Source organism: Thunnus albacares, chromosome 7 (assembly GCF_914725855.1).
Source record: "Thunnus albacares chromosome 7, fThuAlb1.1, whole genome shotgun sequence".
Lineage (NCBI taxonomy): Eukaryota > Metazoa > Chordata > Actinopteri > Scombriformes > Scombridae > Thunnus > Thunnus albacares.
Window position 1 is genome coordinate 334,186 of NC_058112.1, and position 11,987 is coordinate 346,172.

At 41.6% G+C, this 11,987-nt stretch overlaps 1 long non-coding RNA gene across 1 annotated transcript; it reads right to left on the minus strand.

The window, feature by feature from the left end:
* Positions 1-5,312: 5,312 nt before the first annotated feature.
* Positions 5,313-7,204, minus strand: LOC122986030. Its single transcript, XR_006404224.1, has 2 exons — positions 6,330-7,204; positions 5,313-5,619 (listed from the first exon to the last, which is right to left on the minus strand). It is a non-coding gene; the product is annotated as an uncharacterized LOC122986030 (long non-coding RNA).
* Between the last annotated feature and the right edge of the window lie 4,783 nt (positions 7,205-11,987).

The following is an 11,987-nucleotide window of genomic DNA, read 5'->3' on the forward strand; positions in this document are numbered from 1 at the left end:
ATCTGCACAGCCAGATATACACAGGTAGCACCCATATTCACACACACACACACACACACACACACATCTACTAATCTGTATCTGGATACATTATCTGGATAAAAACATTCACTCCACCACCAACATTCCCTTACATTTAGACCTGCTGCACTGTGATCTGACCTTAATATGCAGATTAGTTAGGTGGGGTTGGAAGAGTTGTCAACAAGCATAGCCCATCTCTGGGTGGTATTCCAGAAAGTGGGTTTAGTGAAAACTCTGAGTTATCTCTGAGATGAGGGAAACTCCAGAAATACTCCAGAAAGAGAACTCTGGGTCAGTTACCATGGTAACTTACTCTGTGAACCTAACCTGCTCACTGTTAGGTTTTCTTCAACAAACTGAGTTTCTCTCTGTCTCTTCTCTTTTACAGAGCCAGACACAATGTTTCATGTCATCATTCATTCAGTCCGTATCAAAGTGCATTTTGAGGCGCATTAATTAGTGGAGGTCTGTCAGAATCAAAATCCTGGTTGGATTTAGATACTCAGGACTTTCTAAAGTTACCGCTTTTATGCACATGAGTCATCTCTTTGAACAGCAGTTTTTGCTTTCGTATTTAAATATAACAGCATGAATTAACCCTCAGTTCAGAATAAAACCTCTGCCTCTATGTCCTTCTGTTATAACATTGTGAGACTGTGCACACAAGACAGCTGTCACTTTGTTAGAGCAGCTCCTGCACTGAAATGTTTATTGCATGCTTAATCTCAATTTTGTTTAAATTTAAACAATTGCTATGAAGCTTTAGATACATCAAATCAGTGAATAATTATCTCAATCACTCATGTTGTGATTGGTTGCACTGATGGAACATAATTCCCATTATATTGGACATTAGATGTTAATATTTCTAACTGAGCAGGATCAAGCAGCATCACTGAATGCTATTGAGCCAAGATACAAATGGATGTCTAAAATTTTAAAATCTACTGATTTTAACCTTGACGCCTTTTCATGTGCAGATCACCAAACACATTATTAATGGATCAGACTGTGAGCTTACAATCATGTCTCTGTCTTTGATCTAAATGTTTCTTAAATCTTTAACTATATTTTTCATCTTCAGTTACTGCCTCCTGTGTTTTGTCTAAGTTTAAAAGTGAACAAATATATTTAAAATGTAATGCAGGTTACAGCCTAATACACAGTCAGATTCCACTTTATCATCATGAAGGAAATGTAAGTCTGGTAAATGATGAATTAATGGACAACACTGATTAAAACTTTATGTTGATAACTTATTGACACTTTTCCCGCTCTGACTCAGGCTCTTTTTTTAAAGTTAAATGTGCACCATCTGCATACACATGCATTAATATCTCTATGTCCACCAGATTAAAATGGAGACTCTGCCTTTTATTTACCTGTTGCCATGGTGAACCGTAGTATCGGAGCTTCATTGATGATGGCTTTTTTCCTTTTTACCACGCACACGCATAACTCAGAGTGAACATCCTTAGAGTTGATTGAACTGACTCTGATCAGCTGTTCTGGAACCAAAAACTCAGGATTTCCTTTCTCAGGGTTCATCAACTCAGAGTTCAGTGTTAGACTCAGAGTTTGTGGAACCTACTTTCTAGAATGGACCATGGATGTATTACAAGAGCTGGATAGGGCTCTGCTGCTCAGCCTTTTAGCTAATTTTTCTCTGTGGTCACTTGTGGTATTGCAGTGAAAAATGCCCCTGCGGCCCAAAAAGCATTTTCCCCGTAGACCACGTTGTAAAAGAGACATTGTAAAACTGTTGACAGGACACCTCAAACTGCACACTAGGTCAATTAAGACTCTTTCTATTATGAATTTTTGATCCATGGAGGTTTTATATTTGTAAAACTTTCCTCAAGCCTAGAAAAGTGATTTAAAAATCCATGAAATCATCACAATGAAAAGTCTATGGGCCAAGCAGGAATTCGCAGGTGGGGCCAGTGAGGGAAACACTACTGTGCATATTCAGTAGGCCACACAATGCAGAAGCAAACCTGGAAGCTAGAAACTTTCTTTGGTGTATGCACTAGCTGAGAAATTCTTGGACTGAATGGGTGCCATTTTTTGTTCAGTATCCAGCTCTTATTATACATCCATGGAACGGGCCCCTTGTCAAGAGAAGCAATTCCATGTGCAGATGTCATTCATCTTTTGCGAGGGATGACTTGCTAGTTACAGGTTGTACAGATTGCATTTACACCTGCTTAGATCTGATCATAGTGTGTCCATGTTTAGAAGCAGTCTTGTTGTTCTGATCACATTCCAATCCCAGTATGTTCTACATGCATATAGACTTCCATTATCCAGATATTCAGATACAGATCAAAGGTTAATGCCAGATGAGGTATTATACTACATCAACTCAACGTCATGTGCTGGCATGGCGTTAAGTCAGACTCCATAGTTTCTGTCTTGATGAATGCACAGAGATGCATCACTGCACTATACCAGCTCTGAATAAGGACACACTGTGGTTTTCATTAATGGGTTTGTCAATTCACAATTACAACACAGTTCTATTCAAACAAGATTGCTGCATCCTCAAAGTTGTCAAAAAAGAGAAAGGCAGCTTACTTTTACTCTACAACCACAGAGATCTCCACTGATTATGTTCACGCAATACACTTGCACTTGTCTGCACCATATTTGTTATTGTTTACTTCTGCACAAGCGTAGTGAGGTAACTATGTTGAATTGTGGGAAATTGGACCATGGAACTGCTCAAACTGCAAGACAGCTGACCAAAATTACATGCAAGAAATTCATCTGGCTGTCCGATAGCTAGATCGTTGATTGTTCAGGTAATTATTCAGGTGTTGTGACCTCAAACTGCACGTGAAATGACAACCAATCTCACAGATTTTCATCCCAATTCTAAAAACAATTCAGGATTAAAATTGAGCTAATCTGTACAGTGCCAGCTTTAGAGACAGCTTGAGTACTTCATTTATAGTGAATTGCTGCCACTACTTATTTTGGCAATTAAAAGAAAATAAAATAAACACCTTTTCTGTCCTTTTGGGAAAGTCAGGGCTAGATGGAGCAGGTATAGCATTTTAGGTCCCTCCAATCAAGAGTAAGGTGAAGCAATCTTATTCTCATCAGAATACAGGGACATGGAAATATGGGAAATGTGTTTTAGGGGCAATTGAGTCAGGAAAAAGTGCTCAGTTAGAAATGCATCTGCTTAGGTGTGAGGCCCAAATAGAATTTTGTGCCAGTTTAAATTAATTTTCTGCAATAGTGTTCTTCCTTTTCTTCACCTAATAACACCAACCCTGAACAGGTGATACAGTATATTTACTGTAGGCTTGTGTGTGCTGCCAGGCTTTCAGCAGTGCCATGGGGTGGAGGTTGTCAGGTGGACCAGTGATGCCATCGTGGGAATTGCTATGAGGTAATGTAATGTGATGCTAAAGCAGTAGAAAGTGATGGTCTATCCCCTGGAGAGTCTACCTATTACGTTTTACTCTGGCAGTGTGAGGGGTGTCTGTGCTCTCTAGGGTTTTTGCTACATGTCTGAACCTGAGTGCTGGCTGGCATGATGCTGCTTAGCATAACTGAAGCTCATCATCCATATCACAGATAACCAGAAGTTACCTGTCTCTGATAAAAACCAGGAGCAGAGTTATAGCAGGTGAGGGCATGGTACATTCTCAGAAATGGAAGTATTTCACATTTAATATACATGGTCATTCTGTACTCAGTAAAAGCACTTAATATTCTATCATAATATTCTTATAATAGACTGGATGGTAAAAACCTATTTGTAAAAATGTAATATGCGTACACTTTCAAATCTATTTAGTTTCTGATCACAGTCAGATTTGAGGGCACACAGGCATGACTTAAGAGTAGCATAAGATTTGAGCAACCAATCCTGATCACGTACATACTTTCAAAGTCTGCTCTCTCAATGTTCTCCAACTGTTGTGGCATCCTCTGAGTACTTGAGATCACAAGCTATGATCTGCTGATATGCCACCATTTTTGATTTGCAAGTTGCAATGAGAAATGCTCACATTTGGCCATCAGGGTCATGTCTTTTTCATTTTTCTTTTTCAAGTTAAAGTCCACACAAAGAAGAAATGTCAGCATTTGAATATATTGCTTATCTTTATACAGTGATGCCGACCATATAACCATTTAGGACAAAATGTGCATATTTTATGCCCAGGCTTGGGGAGTAACGGAATACATGGAATGGCGTTACGTAATTAGGATACAAAAAATAACTATACTGTTACAGTTAGAGAAAAAAAAGACGTAATCAGATTAGCAATACATTTTGTAAAAATGGGGATTATTAGCAAGATTACAATTTTAAAATGCATTTTAAAATAAAGAATATTCTACCATGCATACATGCACACACATTACAACACTTAATGAGTCTCACATGACTCTGGTCTGTGAAACCCTGCAGTTGCCAACATGGCCTCAAGTGAAGAAAATGCTTTCACTTGGTGGAAATTTCACCATTATTTTGTATTTAAAGCAGAATAGGAAGCAAGCAAGTCATGCCATCCAGCTGTGAAAATGCTGTCATCATCCAAGTACTCAACATCCAAGTTGAAGAAACATTTAAAGGTAAGACCAACTGCTAATGTTAGCTACACTGAAATCCAGTTGGTTAAAATTAATGTTAGTTACCTAGCTAACCTTTCAATACTACTACTACTACCACTGAAAAGTATTTTCGGACTGTAGGTGGTGATGCCGGGGATGGTGTTATGGAAAAAAAAAGTAACCCTCCCAACCCTGCACACCATCCCAGTGTTATGTCCCAACTGGTTTTCAAGCTAACTGGTTTCTGTACCTAACAGCAGCAGCTGTAGTCTGCCTCTGTCAGCAGATTCGTCACACATTCACAAACATATAACTGGTGATTTTTGAATTACATCTCATAGCTACTGCCGCAAATATGACTGTATAAGTGAGCATCACATCATAGCCACCCATGAAAAAATAAAGCTAACAAAATATAATATAAATTCGATTTCACTATAGCAAAATGATCTATAACACCAGCCATCTGTATGTCACTGTGAGCCACTCACACTGTCATGTTTGTCACCTTCTGTCATGTAAGTTACTGGTAAAGCACGTCAGCATCCAGATAACATTTTGTTTTAGGTTTACCCTTGTGGCCAAAGATGGGTAGGACAGGGAAAGTTTCACAACTACGCCACCTGGGGAATTGCACCCCAGGAAATACACTGATGAGTACCCTTAATAATAGGAGGTCACACAGATTCGCCACACTGAGAGGACGGGAGATGGACTTCCAACTACAAAAATGTATTGATTAAGATTTACTGTAATTAAAAGAACAGAAAGATGTCACTGGTAAACAGCCTGAGTGCCAAAACAACAAAGTTAATTGTGGTATGAAATAACTAAAATAAATAGTAGGAACAAGGCTAGGGCTTAGTTAGCGGGCAGACTAAAACAAAAAAAGGGGGTGGAAGCACAACTGAAACTAAAAAAAAAACACTATTAACCAAACCATCATGTGTCACGCCAAAGTACAGGGGACGAGAGGGGAACCACCACCGGGGACACTCGCTGCACACCTCGCCAGCGCCTGTCCTAAAAGAAAAGAAAAGAAACAAAATTATAATACTGCTCATAGGGGGACACTCAGGCAGATACAGTAAATTACACAGTTAAAACAGGAGGGCTATACTAAAACACACACACAGCACTCACACCCACATACACACAAACAAAAAAAAAGAATAAGCAAAATAACTAATTCAGTAACTGACACTAACTAAAAATATACAAACAAAGAAAACACAAAGCAGCAGATAATAACAAAACAAAATTAACCCAAACTCAGCTGTGGGCAGAGACCAGGAGTGGTAGCAGTAACCCTAACAGCTAATGTTAAACTAAATAAACAAAAAGAAAATAATTAACCCACAACAATTAAATCAATAAGCAAAAAGAAGAGAACTGAATCAAAACAGGAGTTGTGATGGGATGGAGAACCAAAGCTGCAGAAACACACTGTGCACTTTAAGCAGCGTGTGTAAATACTGGCAGCAGCAGCAGCAAAGAAGAGAGAGAGAGATGGAGAGGCTGCACCAGGGCTCGAGGCCGTGGAAAGCCGTCCTTCAGGATGCCCAGCTGGTGGCACAAATCACCTGGCTGCACAATGCAGCCCCACACAGAGCGCAGGAGGAGAGGAGGCACAAACTGTGGCCTTAACAGCTACAGCAGACAGAAAGCAGGACCATTTTTATATACAGCAATTACCCTTAACATATAGTAGTTATAAATACTGTCAGTCTTACCCAAGCAAAGAGAGCTTAACACCTGGCTCAACATACAATCACCACCTCATGATGCAGGCGTAGAGCAGATGCCGCGCTCCCTCAAATCCTCACAGCTGCACACCAAACCGGCTCGGCCAACACCGCTGTAAAATGGTCACACAACGGCCGCTGTCACACCATAATGTCCCATAAAACATGTATAGCAGCACCTATGCCTACTCACAAGTTGTTTTGTGCTGTCAACTGGAGCACACCAGACAGAGTCCTCACCTGATTGACGCCAGGCACATCTGAGCACTCGAGTGAAAGCAGGACTAATAAACCAGGTGGCACCGCGGCGCAGTCAGCCGCAGGTGAAACTAATTGGGAGATGGAAGTGGAGGTGGAGCAGCACTCAACCTGCCACATTCCACCCCCCGTTTCTGTGTCGTCGCCCCGACGACGAACTACTAGTTGAAGCAAAGCTAGGACCAAGGTATAAACAGGACTGACTGAGTATTTACCACAGCCTGTGCAGGTTGGAGTATGCCATTAGCCCTGATGGCAACAGGCTGGGGGAGGCGGTGAACATTGGAAATGCTGGCGTGCTGACGTGCTACGGTAAGCGTATTGTGTCATTTCCGGTTGCCGACTGTGTCTACTGATAGTGTTGTTGCTGCTCTCAACTCAGTTGATTTTTCTAGATATCACATTACTGTGGATTAATACCTGCTGTATATTTAAACTTTCGCTATTTCTACACAAGCACTCTCAGTGCTTTTCTCTTAGCGACTTTTCACGCCAATCGCACAGTTGTTTGTTATTTCAGCTCTGCAGATAGCATTAGCAGCTAACTTAAACTAAGCAGTTAGCGATGGCTTCTCTCTCTCCCTGTCGTTCTCCTGCTCTCTCTTGCTCAGTGTGTCAAATGTTTAGTTATTCCTCTGCCTCCTTTAGTGATAGTGGTACGTGTAATAAGTGTAGTTTATTTGCAGTACTGGAGGCGAGGCTCAGTGAATTGGAAGCGTGGCTCCGCACCATGGAAAAACAATCATCAGCTAATATAGTTAGCCAGCCCTCAGTAGCCGGTGCGGGCCGACCTAGCATAACTCCCACTCCCCCGGTAGTTCCTGAGCAGCCGGGAAGCCAGGGTGGCTGGGTGACTGTCCGAGGGAAGCATAGCCCTAAGCAGAAGCCCACGGTTCACCACCAACCAGTTCATGTTTCTAACAGGTTCTCCCCCCTCAGTAACACACCTGCTGAGAAACCAACTCTGATTATTGGCAGCTCCATACTCAGAAACGTGAAATTAGCGACACCAGCAGCCATAGTTAAATGTATTCCTGGGGCCAAAGCGGGCGACATTGAGTCAAATTTAAAACTGCTGGCTAAGAATAAACGTAAATATGGTACGATTGTCATCCATGTTGGTGGCAACGACTCCCGATTACGCCAATCGGAGGTCACCAAAATTAATGTTGAGTCGGTGTGTACATTTGCAAAAACAATGTCGGACTCCATAATTTTCTCTGGACCACTGGCTAATCTGACCAGTGATGACATGTATAGCCACATGTCACAATTCAACCGCTGGCTGTCGAGGTGGTGTCCAGCAAACAATGTGGGCTTCATAGATAATTGGCAGACTTTCTGGGGGAGACCTGGTCTGATTAGGAGAGATGGCATACATCCCACTTTGGATGGAGCTGCTCTCATATCTAGAAATATGGCTGAGTTTATTAGAAGACCAAAACCATGACAACCCAGAGTTGAGACCAGGAAGCAGAGCTGCAGTCCTACACGCTTCTCTGCGCTTCCATTAGAGCAGTTACCCACCCAAAACCACATACAGACTATGTCTGTCCCCCGACCACTTAAATCAATTAAATCCAAAGTAAACAAAAGAAGAGTCATTTATGAAAATCTAGTAAAAATTAAAACCACTACTGCAATAGTACAACAAAATAAGATAATTAAATGTGGACTCTTGAACATTAGATCTCTGTCATCTAAAGCTGTATTAGTAAACGATTTAATCTCAGATCATCATATTGATTTATTTTGTCTTACTGAAACCTGGCTGTGTCATGAAGAATATGTCAGCCTAAATGAATCCACTCCCCCAGTCATATTAATACTCACATTTCTCGAGACACTGGCCAAGGAGGAGGAGTTGCAGCCATTTTCAACTCAAGCCTAATCATCAACCCTAGACTTAAACTTAATTATAACTCATTCGAAAGCCTTGTTCTTAGTCTCTCTCTGCCAACCTGGAAAACTTTACAGCCAGTTCTACTTGCTATAGTGTACCATCCTCCTGGCCTGTACTCTGAATTCCTATCTGAATTCTCAGAGTTTTTTATCAAACTTAGTCCTTAGTACAGATAAAGTGATTATAGTAGGTGATTTTAATATTCATGTGGACGTCGATAATGACAGTCTCAGTACTGCATTTATCTCATTATTAGACTCAATTGGCTTCTCTCAGTGTGTAAATAATCCCACTCACTGTCTTAACCACACCCTAGACCTTGTTCTGACTTATGGGATTGAAATTGAACATTTAATAATTTTTCCACAAAATCCTATTCCTTGTCTGTCTTATAATCAGATCATTTTTTAATAACTTTTGAATTCCTATTACTGGATTACACACCATTAGACAAAAATGTCCTCACTAGATGTCTATCTGATAGTGTTGCAGATGAATTTAAGGAAGCAATTCCATCAGTACTGAATTCAATACCATGTCTCAGTACTACAGAGGACTCTTATGTTAACTTTAGTCCCTCCCAAATAGATAATCTTGTTGATAGTGCTGCAGGCTCATTACGAATAACACTTGACTCCATTGCCCCCTTAAAAAGGAAGATAATAAAACATAAGAAGTTAGCTCCATGGTATAACTCCCAAACCCGCAAATTAAAGCAAACATCACGGAATTGGAAAGGATTTGGCGTTCCACCAAAGTGGAAGAATCTCACTTAGTCTGGCAAAATAGTCTTAAAACATATAGGAAGGCCCTCTGTAATGCCAGAGCCGCCTATTACTCAGCATTAATAGAAGAGAATAAACACAGCCCTAGGTTCCTTTTCAGCACTTTGGCCAGGCTGACAAAGAGTCATAACTCTATTGATCCATGTATTCCTATAGTTCTCAGTAGTAATGACTTTATGAGCTTCTTTAATGATAAAATTCTAACTATTAGAGACAAAATTAACCACCTCCTGCCCTCAACAGGCACCGTTTTCTCCCCAAACACAGGCACCTTAGAAACAGTTGTAAATCCTGACATACATTTGGACTGTTTTTCTCCAGTCGACTTTTCTGAACTAACTTCAATGATTTGTTCAGTTAAACCATCAACCTGTCTCTTAGACCCCATCCCAACTAGGCTGCTTAAGGAAGCCTTACTCTTAGTTAGCACTTCTTTACTAGATATGATCAATCTGTCTTTAGTAACAGGCTATGTACCACAGTCCTTTAAAGTAGCTGTAATTAAACCTCTTCTTAAGAAGCCTACTCTTGATTCAGGCATTTTAGCCAATTATTGACCTATATCTAACCTTCCATTTCTCCTTGAGAAAGCAGTTGCCAATCAGTTATGTGACTTTCTACATAACAATAGTTTATTTGAGGATTTTCAGTCAGGATTTAGAGCACATCATAGCACAGAGACAGCACTGGTGAAAGTCACAAATGACCTCCTTACTGCATTGGACAAAGGATTTGTCTCTATACTTGTCCTGTTAGATCTTAGTGCTGCATTCGACACAATTGACTATCAAATCCTTTTGCAGAGACTGGAACATTTAATTGGCATTAAAGGAACTGCATTAAGCTGGTTTAAGTCCTATTTATCAGACCGATTTCAGTTTGTACATGTTAATGATGAATCCTCCGTGAAGGCAAAAGTTAGACACGGAGTTCCACAAGGTTCTGTACTTGGACCAATTCTATTCACCTTGTATATGCTTCCTTTAGGTAATATTATTAGGAAACACTCCATAAATTTTCATTGTTATGCAGATAATACCCAATTATATTTATCAGTGAAGCCTGATGAAACCAATCAGTTAAACAAACTCCAAGCATGCCTTAAGGACATAAAGACCTGGATGACCTGCAATTTTCTACTTCTAAACTCAGATAAAACCGAAGTTATTGTGCTTGGCCCTAAACACCTTAGAAACACATTATCTAATGATATAGCTACTCTGGATGGCATTACCCTGGCCTCCAGCACCACCGTAAGGAATCTGGGAGTTATCTTTGACCAGGATTATTGCAATTCCTTATTATCAGGCTACTCTAACAAGTCTCTAAAGACTCTCCAGCTGGTCCAGAATGCAGCTGCATGTGTACTGACTAAAACTAGAAAAAGAGATCACATTTCTCCCATTTTAGCCTCGCTAACTTACAAAGCCCTTAATGGTCAGGCACCATCATATCTTGAAGAGCTCATAGTACCGTATTATCCCAGTAGAACACTGTGCGCCTAGAATGCAGGCTTACTGGTGGTTCCTACAGTCTTTAAAAGTAGAATGGGAGGCAGAGCCTTCAGCTATCAGGCTCCTCTCCTGTGGAACCATCTTCCAGATTAGGTCCGGGGTGCAGACACCCTCTCTATGTTTAAGAGAAGGCTTAAAACTTTCCTTTTTGATAAAGCTTATAGTTAGGGCCGACCAGGCTCACCTTGGATCAGCCCTTAGTTATGCTGCTATAGGCCTAGACTGCTGGGGGACTTCCCATGATGCACTGAGCTCCTCTCTCCTCCTCCTCCTCTACATCTGTATGCATTCATGTAACATCAATGCATGTCACTAACTTTGCTTCTTCCCTGGAGTTTTTTTGTGCTTTCTCATCTCGCAGGAAACCCTGGGTTCTGGGCCGAGCCTTCTCAGTCCTTCACAGACCTGTTGGCATCCTTCCCTGGCTGTTGCTGTTGCTGTTGTTGTTATGATTGTTGCTATTCTGCCGCCCCAACCCCCCCCCCCCTTCCCTCTTTCTTTCTCTCTCTCAACCCAACCGGTCAAAGCAGATGGCCGCCCACCAAGAGCTGTGTTCTGCTTGAGGTTTCTACCCATTAAAGGGGAGTTTTTCCTTACCGCTGTCGCCAAGTGCTTGCTCATGGGGGAATTGTTGGGTCTCTGTAAATGAAAGAGTACGGTCTTGACCTGCTCTATGTGAAAAGTGCCTTGAGATGACTTTTGTTGTGATTTGGCGCTATATAAATAAAAATTGATTGAATTGATTGGAATGTTGACTGGCGGTGGACCGGCCAGTTTGACACAAAGTCGACTGAGAGGGGTTGGTGTGACCACTAGAGGAAGCAGCCACTGAGTGGGAATGCTCCGATTCTGAACCTGGGTGTGGGTTGGGCTGAGCATCCCCTGGAGTTGCAAGGCCTGTAGAGCAGGATTGGACTGGTGCCTCGGTGGCAACAGGTGCAGAAGTTCCATGGGCTAGCAACCATAGCTCGCCATCCTCGGACAAAGCAGAGGAGCCTGTGAATGCTGCTGAAGCGGGTGGAGGCAGTGCCCTGGGAGGATGAGCACCAGGGCTGATCTGAGCCTTCAGCATGTCTCTGTGCACTTGCTGAGCCTTCGTCATGGAGCTTGTGTCGACCCCTAACACCAAGGTCTCGGAGGTAGACCAGCTGGCCCACCTGCAGAGGAGCCTCCCGAACATGCTGAT